We start from the raw sequence: 14,698 nt of genomic DNA on the forward strand, positions 1-14,698 counted from the left end.
ACCCCCCGAATGCACAAATTTTTGTGCACCGGGCCTCTAGTATGCTTATAATTTCTTTGGTTAATCTCTTCCCACCCACTCCCCTTTTTACCCCCATCCTTGAGTCAGTCTGCTGCATGCTTCCATGTCTCTGGATCTATGCTTATCAGTTGATGTTATTGATTAGATTCCACAATATTTTTTTTTCAAATTTTAGCATATAATTTTGATTTCAGAGAGGAAGGGAGAAGGAGAGAGAATCACTGACCTGCTGCCTCTGCACACCCCACACTGGGAATGGAGCCCATTGAGTATGATGCTGGCTGTAGGTTTGTCATATATGGCCTTTATCATGTTGAGATATGCTCCGTCTATTCCAATTTTGCTGGGAGTTTTTATCAAAAAATGGGTGTTAGATTTTGTCGAATGCTTTTTCCGAGTCTATTGATACGATCATGTGATTTTTGTCTTTCCATTTATATGATGTATAACATTTATTAATTTGTGAATATTGTACCAGCCTCGCATCCCTGGAATAAATCCTATTTGGTCATGGTGTATGATCTTTTTAATATATTGTTGGATGCGATTTGCTAATATTTTGTTGAGGATTTTAGCATCTATGTTCATCAGGGATCCTGGCCTGTAATTCTCTTTGTAATGTCTTTATCTGGTTTTGGAATTAGGATAATGCTGGCCTCATAAAAAGAGTTTGAAAGTGTTCCTTCCTTGGATTTTTTGAAATAATTGAGTATAGGCAGACACAGCTGATTCACACAGCCAGTCGGCCTGGTGGTCAAATCCCTCTAGTATTAACTACAACAATCAAGGCTCAACTAGAACAAGACTGCGCACAAAGACCACTAGGGGGTGCACCAAGAAAGCATAAAAAATGCGGAGACAAAAAAACATGACAGAAATGGACGATATAGAGCTAAAAAACGCAATTTTGAGGGCTTGCAATAAACTTCTGGAGAGCCTCACGAAAACTAATGAGACCCTCGATGCTATGATAAAGAAACAACTAGAAATTAAGCATACACGGTCGGAAATAAAGAATATTACACCCAATAGCAGACCAGAGGAGCCCAAGAATCAAGCCAAAGATTTGAAATGCGAAGAAGCAAAAAACACCCAACCGGAAAAGCAAAATGAAAAAAGAATCCGAAAATACGAAGATAGTGTAAGGAGCCTCTGGGACAGCTTCAAGCGTACAAACATCAGAATAATAGGGGTGCCAGAAGATGAGAGACAGCAAGATATTGAAAACCTATTTGAAGAAATAATGGCAGAAAACTTCCCCCACCTGGTGAAAGAAATGGACTTACAGGTCCAAGAAGCGCAGAGAACCCCAAACAAAAGGAATCCAAAGAGGACCACACCAAGACACATCATAATTAAAATGCCAAGAGCAAAAGACAAAGAGAGAATCTTAAAAGCAGCAAGAGAAAGAGACTCAATTACCTACAAGGGAATACCCATACGACTGTCAGCTGATTTCTCAACAGAAACTTTGCAGGCCAGAAGGGAATGGCAAGAAATATTCAAAGTGCTGAATACCAAGAACCTACAACCAAGAATACTTTATCCAGCAAAGCTATCATTCAGAATTGAAGGTCAGATAAAGAGCTTCACAGATAAGGAAAAGCTAAAGGAGTTCATCACCACTAAACCAGTATTATACGAAATGCTGAAAGGTATCCTTTAAGAAGAGGAAGAAGAAAAAGGTAAAGATACAAATTGTGAACAACAAACATGCATCTATCAACAAGTGAATCTAAGAATCAAGTGAATAAATAATCTGATTTACAAAAAAAAAAAAAAGAAATAATTGAGTATAGTTGCTAGTTCTTTTTTGAATGTTTAGTAAAACTCCCCTCGGAAGCTTTCTGGACCTGGGCATTTGTTTGGTGGGAGTTTTTTGATTACTGCTTCTATTTCGTAAGTTGTTACTGGCCTATTCAGGTTTTCTGATTCCTCCTGATTCAGTTTTGGGAAACTATTTTTCTAGGAATTTGTCCATTTCATCCACTGTCCAGCTTGTTGGCATATGGCTGTTCATAGTATTTTCTTACAATCTTTTGTATTTCTGTGGTGTCAGTGGTTATTGCTCCACTTTTGTTTCTGATTTTATTTGGATCCTCTCTGTTTCTTGATGAGTCTGACTAACAATTTATTAATTTTGTTTATCCTTTCAAAGAACCAGCTCTTGGTTTTATTGGTTTTTTGTGTGTTTTTTTTTTTAGTCTCTCTGTTGTTTATTTCTGCTCTAATCTCTATTATTTCCTTCCTCCTACTTACTCTGGGATTTTCTTGTTCTCTTTCTAGTTCTTTAAGTTGTAGGGTTAAATAGTTTATTGCTGATTTTTCTTGTGGGTTTTTTTGAGGTATGCCTGTAGTGCCAAGAACTCCCCTCTCAGGACTTCTTTTGCTGTATCCCAGAGATTTGGGGTTGTTAAGTGTTCATTTTCATTTGTTTCCAGGAAGTTTTTCATTTCTTTCTTGATCTCATTGGTAACCATTCATTGTTTAATAACATGCTATTTAGCCCCCACATGTTTGAATGTTTTTGGGTGTTGTTTCTGTAGTTGATTTCTAATTTTATTCCACTGTGATCTGAGAAGATACTTAATATGATTTCAATCTTCTTGAACTTGTAGAGACTTGTTTTGTGTCCTAACATGTGGTCTATCTTTGTGAATGATCCATATGCACTTGAGAAAAATGTATATTCTGCTGCGTTGGGGTGAAATGTTCTATAAATGTCAATTAAATCTATCTGATCCAGCATGTCCTTTAGAGTCTCTGTTTCCTCGTTAAGATTTTGTCTGGAAGATCTATCCAGTGAAATCAGCGGGGTGTTAAAGTCCCTTACTATGACTGTATTGTTGTCTTTCTGTTAAAGTCCTCTAGAAGTTTTTTTATACATTTAGGTGCTCCTATATTGGGTGCATATATGTTTACCAGGGTTATACCCTCTTATTGTATCAATCCCTTTAGTATTATGTAGTGACCTTTGTTGTCTCTTGTGATGGCCTTCATTTTAAAGTCTATTCTGTTATATATGAGTATTGCTACTCCAGCTTTTTTTCTTTTCCATTTGCATGGAAAATTTTTTCCCATCTCTTCACTCTCATCCTATGTGTGTCTTTTGTTTTGAGGTGGGTCTCTTGTAGACAGCATATAGTTGGGTCATGTTTTTGCATCCTTTCAGCTACCCTATGTCTTTTGATTGGAGCATTTAATTCATTTACATTTAGGGTTATTATTGATAGGGACTTACTTATTGCCATTTTAATTCTGTATGCCTAGTTTTCTCTCTCTGTTTCTTCTCATTACAACAATCCCTTTAGCATTTCTTGTAATGCTGGTGAATTGTTCACTTTAAAATGGCTTTTTCTTTATTGAATTTCACCTCAATTTACAAAAAAGGAATGAAAGACTGATTTGCAGTACTACATGGATGAACCTTGAAAAAATAATGCTAAGGGAATGAAGACAGACATTAAAGGCTACATATTGTATCATTCCTTTTATGTGAAATGTCCAGAATAGGCAAATCTATAGACACATAAAGATGGATCGTTGCCAGGAGCTGGGGGAGGAGAGAAAATGGAAAGTGACTACTAATGGAATCAGGGTGGGGTTTTTTTTAAATAATTAAAAGTGTTCTGGAATTAGACAGTGGTGATAGTTGCATACCTTGTAAGAATACTAATATCTACTGAATTATATACTTTAGAAGGAAAATTTTTATAGTATGTAAATTATATGTTAATTAAAATAATCTTAAAAGGGGGGACAGGGTCGAAAGCTAAGAATCAGCATTTACAAAACTGATTATGTATTAAACCAGACAGGAAATCTCAGAAATGCTAAAATGTAGATATTTACAGACCACCTTTCCTAACCATAGGATAATCAAACTATAAATTAACAAAATCATAGCTAAAAAGTGAATAAAACACAAAACCCTAGGTATGAATCTGGCCACTAAGAATTTTTTTATACTCAGCTTCTAAATAACTCCTGAATTAAAGAAAAATACTTAACAGAAAATACAATATTCAGAAATGACTGATACTGAAATACTACATATCAATACAAATAAGACTAAGTCAAAGCCATATTTAAGAGAAAAGCGATAGCCTCAAATACACTTATTAGGAAAAGAATAGGTCTGAAAATAGATTGTTTAATGCAAGCATAACGACAGCTACAACAAGAATACTAAGTAAAAAGAAAATATATTTTAATAGAAATTAATAAAGGAACAAACAAAAATAAATACATTACGTTAAACTAGGGTTAATTGCTTGAAGAAATAATATTGATCAATCCCCTGAAAGTTTCAACAAGAAAATACATTAGGAATCAGAAAGGTAAAATAAATACAGATAAAGATTAAACTTAAATATATAGAAGAAAGTATATAAACTTTAACAAATTGAAAAAATCTAGTTGAAATAGACATACAGTATTTATATGAAAATCTAAAGTTTCCAAAATCAACTAAAGAAAAGTTGAAAAATCTAACTAGGGAGATAAGCATATAAAGACACTAACAGGTAGACAAAGGTCTATCCAAATAACTACTAGAGCCTAAGAGTTTATATTTTATTTTATTTCTTCCTTTTTATTAAATTTATCGGGGTGACACTGGTTAACAAAATTATACAATTCCACAACACATTATCTGTACACTGTATTTTGTGTTCACCACCCCAAGTCAAGTCTCCTTCCATCACTGTTTATCCCCGCTATACCCTCCTCCACCATGCCCCTCCATCACCACACTGTTGTCTGTGCTATTAGTTTTTCCTTTGTTGCTCAATCAATCCCTTCATCCTCCCATTCAGCACCCTCTCCCTTCTCAAAAGCTGTCAGCCTGCTCTGTATCTATGAGTCTGTCTCTATTTTGCTTGTTAGTTCATTTTGTTCACTAGTTTCCACATGAGTGAAATCATATGGTACTTGTCTTTCTCCAACTGGCTTATTTCACTTAGCGTAAAGCTCTCCAGTTCCATCCATGTTGTCGTAAAGGGTAAGATTTCCTTCTTTTTTACGGCCAAGTAGTATTCCATTGCATAAATGTATCACAGCTTTTTTATCCATTCATCTACTGATAAATACCTGGGCTGTTTTCAAATCTTGGTTATTGTAAATAATGCTGCAAAGAACATAGGGGTCCATATATTCTTTCAAATTTGTATAAAATATCAGAAGTGAAATCACTGGGCCATAAGGCAGTTTCATTCTCAATTTTCTGAAGTAACTCCATACTGCTCTTTACAGTGGGTGCACCAATCTACATTCCCACCAACAGTGCACAAGGGTTCCCCTTTCTTCACATCCTCACCAACATTTGTTATTTGTTGATTTATTGATGATAGCCATTCTGACAGGTGTCAGACGATATCCCACTGGGGTCTTAATCTGCATTTCTTTGATGACCAGTGATGCTGAGCATCCTTCCATATGTCTATTGGCCATCCGTATGTCACCTTGGAGAAGTGTCTATTCAGGTGCCTTGTCCATTCTTAATTTGATTGTTCTTTGGTGTTGAATTTTATAAATTCTTTATACATTTTGGGTATTAACCCCTTATCAGATGCCCCAGCGAACATGTTCTCCCATTCAGTGGATTGCCCTTTCATCCTGCTGTTTCCCCTAGCTATGCAAAAACCTTCCAGTTGGCAATCCTACCTGTTTATTCTTTTTCCCCATTTCCCTTGCCCAAAGAAAATTTTCCGAAAAAATATTACTATGAGAAATGTCCAAGAATTTCCTTTGTTTTCTTCTAGGAGTTTTTTTATTTCAAGTCTAAAATGTATGTATTTAATCCATTCTGAGTTTATTATCATGTATAGTGCAAGAAGGCAGTATAGTCTCCTCTCTCTGCATGTATCTATCCAATTTTCCATTTGTTGAATAGACCATCTTTACCCTACTGCAGTGATGGCGAACCTATGACACGCGAACTCATTTTTTTGATTTTTCTTTGTTAAATGGCATTTAAATATATAAAATAAATATCAAAAATATAAATCTTTGTTTTACTATGGTTGCAAATATCAAAAAATTTCTATATGTGACACGGCACCAGAGTTAAGTTAGGGTTTTTCAAAATGCTGACACGTTGAGCTCAAAAGGTTCGCCATCACTGCCCTACTGTATGTTCCTTCCTCCCCTTTCAAACATTAATTGACTATGAAGGCATGGGTTTATTTCTGGGCTCTCTGTTTTGTTCCATTTATTATATGTCCATTTTTATGCCAATCCCATGCTATTTCAATCACCCTGGCCTTATAGTATAGTTTGACATCAGGTAGTGTGATTCCTTCAAATCTGTTTTCTCAAGATTGCTGTGGCTATTTGGGGTCATATAAACTTTTGGACTACTTGTTCTAGTTCTGTGAAATATGCCACTGTTGAGAGAAATTGCACTGAATCTATAGATTGCTTCGAGCAGCATGGACATCCCAATGAAGTTAATTCTTTCCATTCATGAACATGGTATACACTTCTACCAATTTGTATATTTTCAATTTCTTCAGTGTCTTATAATTTTCTGAGTACAGGTCTTTCACATCCTTGGTCAAATTCATCCCTTTTATTCTCTTTGAAGCAATTGTGAAAGGAATTATTCTCTTAGTTTCCCTTTCTGATAGTTCACTACTTGTGCATTCAAATGCAACTGATTTCTAGATATTTATTTACCCTGTATCCTACTACTTTACTGAATTCATCTGTAAGTTCCAGCAGTTTTTTGGTGGAATCCCTAGGGTTCTCTACATACAGTATCATGTCATCTGCAAAAAATGATTGTTGCACTTCTTCCCTTTCAACCAGAATGCCTTTTACCCCTTCCTCCTGATTGCTGTGGCCAGGACCCCCAGCACTATGCTGAACAAGAATGGCAAAAGCAAACATTCCTGTCTTGTTCCTGATCTGAAGAGAAACACTTGTAGTTTTTGCCCATTGAGTATGATGTTGGGTGTGGGTTTGTCATATATGTCTTTTATTACGTTGAGGTATGTTGCCTCTATGCCCACTTTGCTAAGAGTTTTTATCATAAATGGGTGCTGGATTTTATCAAATGCTTTTTCTGCATCTATTGATATGATCATGTGGTTTTTATCCTTCATTTTGTTTATGTGGTGTATCATACTTATTGATTTGTGACTATTGTACCAACCTTGCATTCCCAGAATAAATTCCATCATGGTGTATGACCTCTTTAATGTATTGCTAATATTTTGTTGAGGATTTTAGCGTCTATGTTCATCAGGGACATTAGCCTATAATTGTCTTTCTTTGTAGTGCCTTTATCTGATTGAAGTTAAGATAATGCTGGCCTTGTAAAATGAGCTTGGGAGTCTTCCCTCCTCTTGAATTTTTTGGAATAGTTTGAGATGTTAGTTCTTCTTTGAATGTTTGGTAAAATTCACCGGTGAGGCCATCCCATCCAGGACTTTTGTTTACTGGTAGTTTTTTTTTTATTACTCCTTTAATTTCACTAGTGTAATTTATCTATTCAGATTCTCTGAGTATTCCTGATTCAGTTCTGGAAGATTATGTTTCCGGAAATTTATCCACTTTGTCCAGATTGACCAATTTATTGGCATATAGTTGTTCAGAATATTTTCTCACAATCCTTCATATTTCTTTGGTGTCAGTTGTTACTTCTGCTCTTTCATTTCTGATTTTATTTATTTGGGTCCTCTTTTTGATTTTTTGATGAGTCTGGTTAAAGGTTTGTCAATCTTGTTTATCGTTTCAAAGAACCAGCTCTTGGTTTCATTGATCTTTTGTATTGTTTTTTAAAACTCTATTTGGTTTATTTTTGCTATGATCTTTGTTTCCTTCCTTCAACTCACTTTGGGCTTTGTTTCTCATACTTTTTCAAGAACTGTTTTTGCTGTATAGATTTTGTTGTATAGATTTTGAGTTACTGTGTTCTCATTTTCATTTGTTTCAAGGTATCTTTTGATTCTTCCTTGATCTCATTGTTAACCTAAGGCTGACCATTGTTATGCGTTTACTGTGATTTTTATTGCTGTAGATAGATTCTTAGAAGGCAACTGCTGGATCAAAGGACAGATGGACACATACACACAGCTTTTAACATTTTAAATCAATATTAATATATACTCTCCCAAAAGGCTGTAAAAATTATCAATCCTATCAGCACCTCAATCCTATCATGTCCATACATGTGCTGATAGAATGCCAATTTCCCTATATTCCAGATAGTACTGAAAATAGTTTTGAACTCAAGGGCCCTCCAAAAGGGCCTAAAGAACTCAGAGGCATCCTTTACTCTTTCTTCATATCACTTTTCAAAATTTATAATTACACATTTGTATGTACAGCTTCTGTCAAGGTCTTTAAGTATTATCTTTGGACTACAGGTTCCATAGTGATTGTGACTGTATCTATTCACGTACACAAATATTGTCCACAATGTCTACACACAGTGCCCCGCACATAGACATCACATTAATATTGGTTGAATTAACATACTATAATACAAAGAAACTATTTTGGTTAAAAGGGAGTAAATGGACAATGCGTGTTTGTAGGCAAATTTGGAAGGCTTCATATTTGACCAGAATCCTAAAAGATGTTTAGAATTTTATTAAGTATGTGGGGCTAAGAGTATTCTAGTCATAGTAAATCATCATCCATGGCATCAAGGAACAAGTTATGTTCACAATCACTACTGCAATAGTTTAGTTTGGCTATAGTGTAGGTAAATAAGAGATTATGAGGAGGTAAAGATAATATAGATAGCCTGAAAAATCTTCAGTGGAGCTTATCTTTTATTTTAGAGACAAGGGCCAAATTGAAAATTCATGATTTCAATTCCTTACACCACCATTTACTTGATGGGCTTGGATAAATTTCAAGTCCTATTCTGCTCATACTTCACAGGGTTATAATCGTTTTAATGAGATAATCACTTCATGTGTTATCTTGTTTACTGTCATTCCTCTAGACCAGCAGTTCTCAATCTGTGGGTTGCGACCCCTTTGGGGGTTGAACGACCCTTTCACAGGGGTCGCCTAAGACCATCGGAAAACACATATATAATTACATATTGTTTTTGTGATTAATCATTATGCTTTAATTATGTTCAATTTGTAATAATGAAAATACATCCTGCATATCAGATATTTACATTACGATTCATAACAGTAGCAAAATTAAAGTTATGAAGTAGCAACGAAAATAATTTTATGGTTGGGGGTCATCACAACATGAGGAACTGTATTAAAGGGTCGCGGCATTAGGAAGGTGGAGAACCACTGCTCTAGACTATATTATTACCTTTGTTCCTAAACTACTACTTACAAAGGTCTCCTAACTGGTTTTCCCACTTCTTTTGCCCTACTCCCATTCCTCTCTCATCCATTCTCTACAGTTAAGAGTAAAATTCCCAAAACACAAATCGGATCACATCACTCTCACTGTTTAAACCCTTTATTGCTCCCCAATGATTCCAAAACAAACAAACAAACAAACCCTAAACTTCTTAGCACAGAATACATTTTGCACTTACCTACCTCCTGCCTCATCTGGCACTATTCTCTCCATCTCTTAGTACATTTAAGCACAATGGCCTTCCAGCAAAGCCTTTACACATTATTCCTTCTTCCTGGGAAAAACTCGGCCTGGCACTTTTTGCAAACTAGCACAGCTTCTTCAGACAGAAGAGATCTTTAAATCTCACTTCCTCAGAGAGGCCTCCCCTGATCACCCTCCTCCCAATCTATATTAGATAATCACTAAACTGCATCCTATATTTTTTCTTTGGACACATAATCACAACTCAGAATATGTGTGTGTGTGTGTGTGTGTGTGTGTGTGTGTGTGTGTGTGTATACATATATATTTATTTTGATAATGTATTTACTGTACACTCCTGATTGCACAAACCACATTTAAGCCAGCACATACAGTAATTTTTAAAATTTGTAGTTTTTGTGTTATACATGGCTTTTGATCTGATTAGACATTTATTTTACGATGTGAGAGTCCCATTAAAAGCATGCTATAATTATAGACAAAAAGTAATGAGAGTCTGAATTACTATTGATAGATTTAATGCCTTCACAATGACCCTGTAAGGTAGCAAGGAGGAAGCTAAGTTCTGAGAATATAAATGGTCATTCTAAAAAAGAGGGAATCCTAAGTAATGGCAAAACCTTAAACATTTAATTTTAACTTAAAACTGTAAAAATGAACATTCATTCTCCAATCTTTGATATAGGGCCAGTGATCTTCCTTTAAATATGACTCACACCTAATTTGGCATCAAATATTTTTTAAATGGGCAATACCAGTTAACCTGATCAGCTGGTTAAGTGGAAGTCAGTAAGAGAACTTACTTTAGTTTCACCTTTGAGTACTATGGATGCAATGACAAAAACTGAACAGGTTACAATGCGATGACCAAACCCATGGTTTACAAAATAGGTTCCACACACTTATGAGGGCACACAGGAGACTCTTTATTGGGATTGTAGGCAGATTACATTATTTAGTAATGTATTAATCTAGACGTTACAAAAAAAAATCAGATTTTTCATGTTAAACATTTACAGAGGCACCCTCACCTAGGGTTCATATCAGTAAGTTACGTATGGTCAAAAGGTATATTGAAGACTGAACATTCCACACTTGAGAGCACTTGATGGTGGGGTTCTCACTCTTCTTGCACGTTCATCTTATTGTGACATACTACAGCTTACAAATACTAAGTAAATGTATGGATTATATTATCTAGTTAACTAAAGTAAACTTTTCAAAATAGACAAGTGGCTTAAAAAGAATTCCTACAAACAAACTTCAAACCTCATATTGAAGATAACACTCCTGCTGATAGAAAAAGAATGTCAAAGCTGACACTTTGCCTACTCCTAACAGTGATGGCGAACCTTTTGAGCTCGGCATGTCAGCATTTTGAAAAACCCTAACTTAACTCTGGTGCCGTGTCACATATAGAAATTTTTTGATATTTGCAACCATAGTAAAACAAAGACTCATATTTTTGATATTTATTTTATATATTTAAATGCCATTTAACAAAGAAAAATCAACCAAAAAAATGAGTTCGTTTGTCACCTCTGACACGCGTGTCACGCGTGTCATAGGTTCACCATCACTGTCCTAGTACAAGCTATTTGTCAGCCACAATATAGGATAAAAAGAATGATCTAATCCAGTGATTCTCAACCACAGGTGATTTTGCCCCCAGGAGACATTTGGCAGCATCTGGAGACATTTTTTTCTAAATATATATTTTATTGATTTTTTACAGAGAGAGGAAGGGAGAGGGATAGAGAGCTAGAAACACTGATGAGAGAGAAACATCGATCAGCTGCCTCCTGCACACCTCCTACTGGGGATGTGTCTGCAACCAAGGTAAATACCCTTGACTGGAATCGAACCTGAGACCCTTCAGTCCGTAGGCCGATGGTCTATCCACTGAGCCAAACCAGTTAGGGCTGGAGACATTTTTTATTGTCACAATTGAAGGGAGGGAACTATTGGCACCTAGTAAGTGGAGGCCAGGAATGCTAGCAAACATCCTGCAATGCACAGGACGGCCCCCCAAAACCAAGAATTATCCAGGACAAAATGTCACAGTACCTAGGTTGAGAAATACTGACCTAATCATTCCTATCAAGAAACTGGCTACTTTTTAAAAATTATCCAGATTATTCAAAATATGGATCTGCATCCACTATTGTTAATGATGAACCTTGCCCTTAGGGGTGTATGGCCTGAGATATTAGCTAGAGACAAAGCCATCACAACTCTTGTTTCACTTTGTACAGTAGTACACATATAATTTGTAAATAAAACATACAGTAATAATGGCCATGAGTTCAAACTTTTCCTGATAGAGTATAAAATTTTTTAAGTCTGGAGACTACAGATTCAAACAACAAAAGTTAACAAAGAGATATCAGTACACCCATACATGTGGAGTTTATAAAAATTTATAATCCTAGATAAAAGAAAAAAACCTCATAAAAAACATTTTATTCTCTAGGACAAGCACTGCTCAAGATATTAAACAGATTTAAGATAATAATCCAGATTTAAAACCATTAGCAGAAAAACAACTTGAAGGTGCCAAAGGTATAAAGAGAACAACACCAGCTGTCAATTGTGGTTAACAACCTCACGAAAACAGGAGCTGCACATTATATAACAGGACATAGAGAGGCTCTGATCACATGGTGGTCAAGAGCATGGCTTCCAGAGTCACAATGTCTGGGTTCAAAGCCCAGATCTTTCACTTAAGCAGCGTGCCAATTGCATAACTTTTCTAAACCTATTTCTTCATTTACAAAAGGGGGATTACAATACCTAACTCTTAGGGCTCTTGTGAAGATTTATGGTACAGCATAGTAGTTAAGAGTACAGGCTTTAAAATCAGAATTCCAGCTCTGTCACTTATTAAGCTCTGTAACCTTGGGCAAGTTACTTAACCCCCAAGTGTCAGCTTCTTCATCTTTAAAACAGAGTTAGCTTGACATATTCCTATTATTTGAATACAAACTACATAGAGTTGACCTGAGAATCAAATGGGATTCTCAGTGTCTGGCATGAAGTACATAATTAATAAACTAACATACTCAAAAAGTGAGCTAAAACAGTTCATTATCTTGAATAATTATAAAATTAAGTGGCACATTATTTCTGTAAAACATTTTTGTGGATCAATAAATGATTTCTATGTTCAAAAGCAACTATTTTTTAAATATGTAATGATAGATATGCTTTTATTCAGCCAAATTTACCAAATCCCACTATGTGAATGTCTCTTCTCTCAAAGATCTGAGCTCACAGTAAGGTAGAAGTACATAATCATAACTACTGCAATGTGGTTAGTTCAAATAATCAATATGTGCATAAAATGTTGTAAGAGCACCAAGTAGGTATGATCAAGGTGGGGAAGAGGGGGGAGGACAGGAAAAGTAGTTAAAGAAAGTTTCTTGGAAAGATAACCAGAACTGAGTTCTAAATGATGAGTACAGTGTCCTCAAAGGGGTATATAAATGATATTTGGGGTGAGGCAATTCTTTGCTGTGCAGGAATTTAGGTGCATTGTGTTCCTTGGTTTGTGGGCATTAAATGCCTAATAGCATCTCCTAATCTTTTTGACAATCAAAATATTTCCAGAAGCCTCCCAATGGGGCGGGCTCCTCATTCAAAAAAAACTGAAGGGAGAGGGGAAGAAGAAAGCACTCAGCCAATGCATTCCTAGGAAATGCAAGATTTTGGTATTACAATAGCATTTTCTTAAATGTTTCACAGCATGTTAATACACATTGTGCATAAGCAATGTTTCATAGTCAAGGAAGTTTAGGAAATTCTAATTTAAACAAAAGTAAGTTGTTTTTTTTACTATAGTTCCTCTCATTCTTTAATATACCACACCCAATTATGAAATCCCAAGATGGGGTATAAAGTACAGGTATCTCTTGCTCACGAAATAGATTCAGATACTTTTTAGATAAATCTCTTGATATGCAAAATGGAAAATCAAATTAATATTGAGATAACACAGTATCCTCATTATCTGAACTCAGAAACTGAACAGTGAGGAACTTTTATAATTTCCCCAATTGTTAACTATGGAACCTATCTATGAAAGAATACTTTGAGTGGTTAGTACCCCATTGTATATGTTTTGTGAAATATTGTGCCACAGCATTTAGTATGTAGCAAGAATTGCTGATGTATACAGGTAGAGATGTAGGAAAGAACAAGATCACCGAAGACCCAAATATGACATATTATGGAGTTCTTACTTGGTTTAGACATTTGCTTTTAGAGTAGAGCCAGACCTCTCTATCTCCATCCTTTCCCCACCCATCTCTGGAACAAAATATTATGGGATGAAACCACATAAAATAAAAGCAGTTACTTTGCTGAAGGGAAGAACTGGTAATTTTCTGATTCATGATAGGAACCAGTTCCTTTCTAAGAATGACAACTGAACATAAGATACAAAAGGTTAAAAGGGAATCAAAATAAAGTCTAAATGGGATATTTAAAAAAAAAATACTGGACTAAAAAACCAAAACAAGTCCTTTGCCCATTTTTTAATTGACTGTTGTCTTTTTTTTATTTTTTATTTGACAATCTAAGGAAAAAGAGGTCAGTGTCCCTGACTAAATAGTCAGGTACTGCAGGTTTTAAAAATTCTGGCAGCACAGGTTGAAAATTGCTGCTCTCGGGCAATGGTCGGTTCTCAAAGTATGATTCCTGGACCAGCAGCACCAGCACCGCCTAGAACAGCCGTGGGCAAACTATGGCCCGCGGGCCGGATCCGGCCGTTTGAAATGAATAAAAGCAAACTGGACAAACCTGGGGTGGGCTTCGGCCACGGCTTGCGGTGGGGCCTCAGAACGTTGTCACAGTGTCAGCTCCATCTGTCAGCTTCTCCTCCTTGTTCTGGCTCCGTCTTCAGACAGGCTGTCCCCTCAGGGTTGCAGAATGGCTGTCCGTAATCTCATTTCACAGAAGCCCTTGCAAAAGTGTCACTGAGTCTCGTTGGTCTAACTGGCTGAAGCCTGGGTCCCCTGCCCCACCTCTTAGAGCAGCGGTTCTCAACCTGTGGGTCGCGACCCCTTTGGCGTTCGAACGACCTTTTCACAGGGGTCGCCTAAGACCATCCTGCATATCAGATATTTAC

Source organism: Myotis brandtii, unplaced genomic scaffold, assembly GCF_000412655.1.
Source record: "Myotis brandtii unplaced genomic scaffold, ASM41265v1 scaffold455, whole genome shotgun sequence".
In the NCBI taxonomy this organism is placed as follows: domain Eukaryota; kingdom Metazoa; phylum Chordata; class Mammalia; order Chiroptera; family Vespertilionidae; genus Myotis; species Myotis brandtii.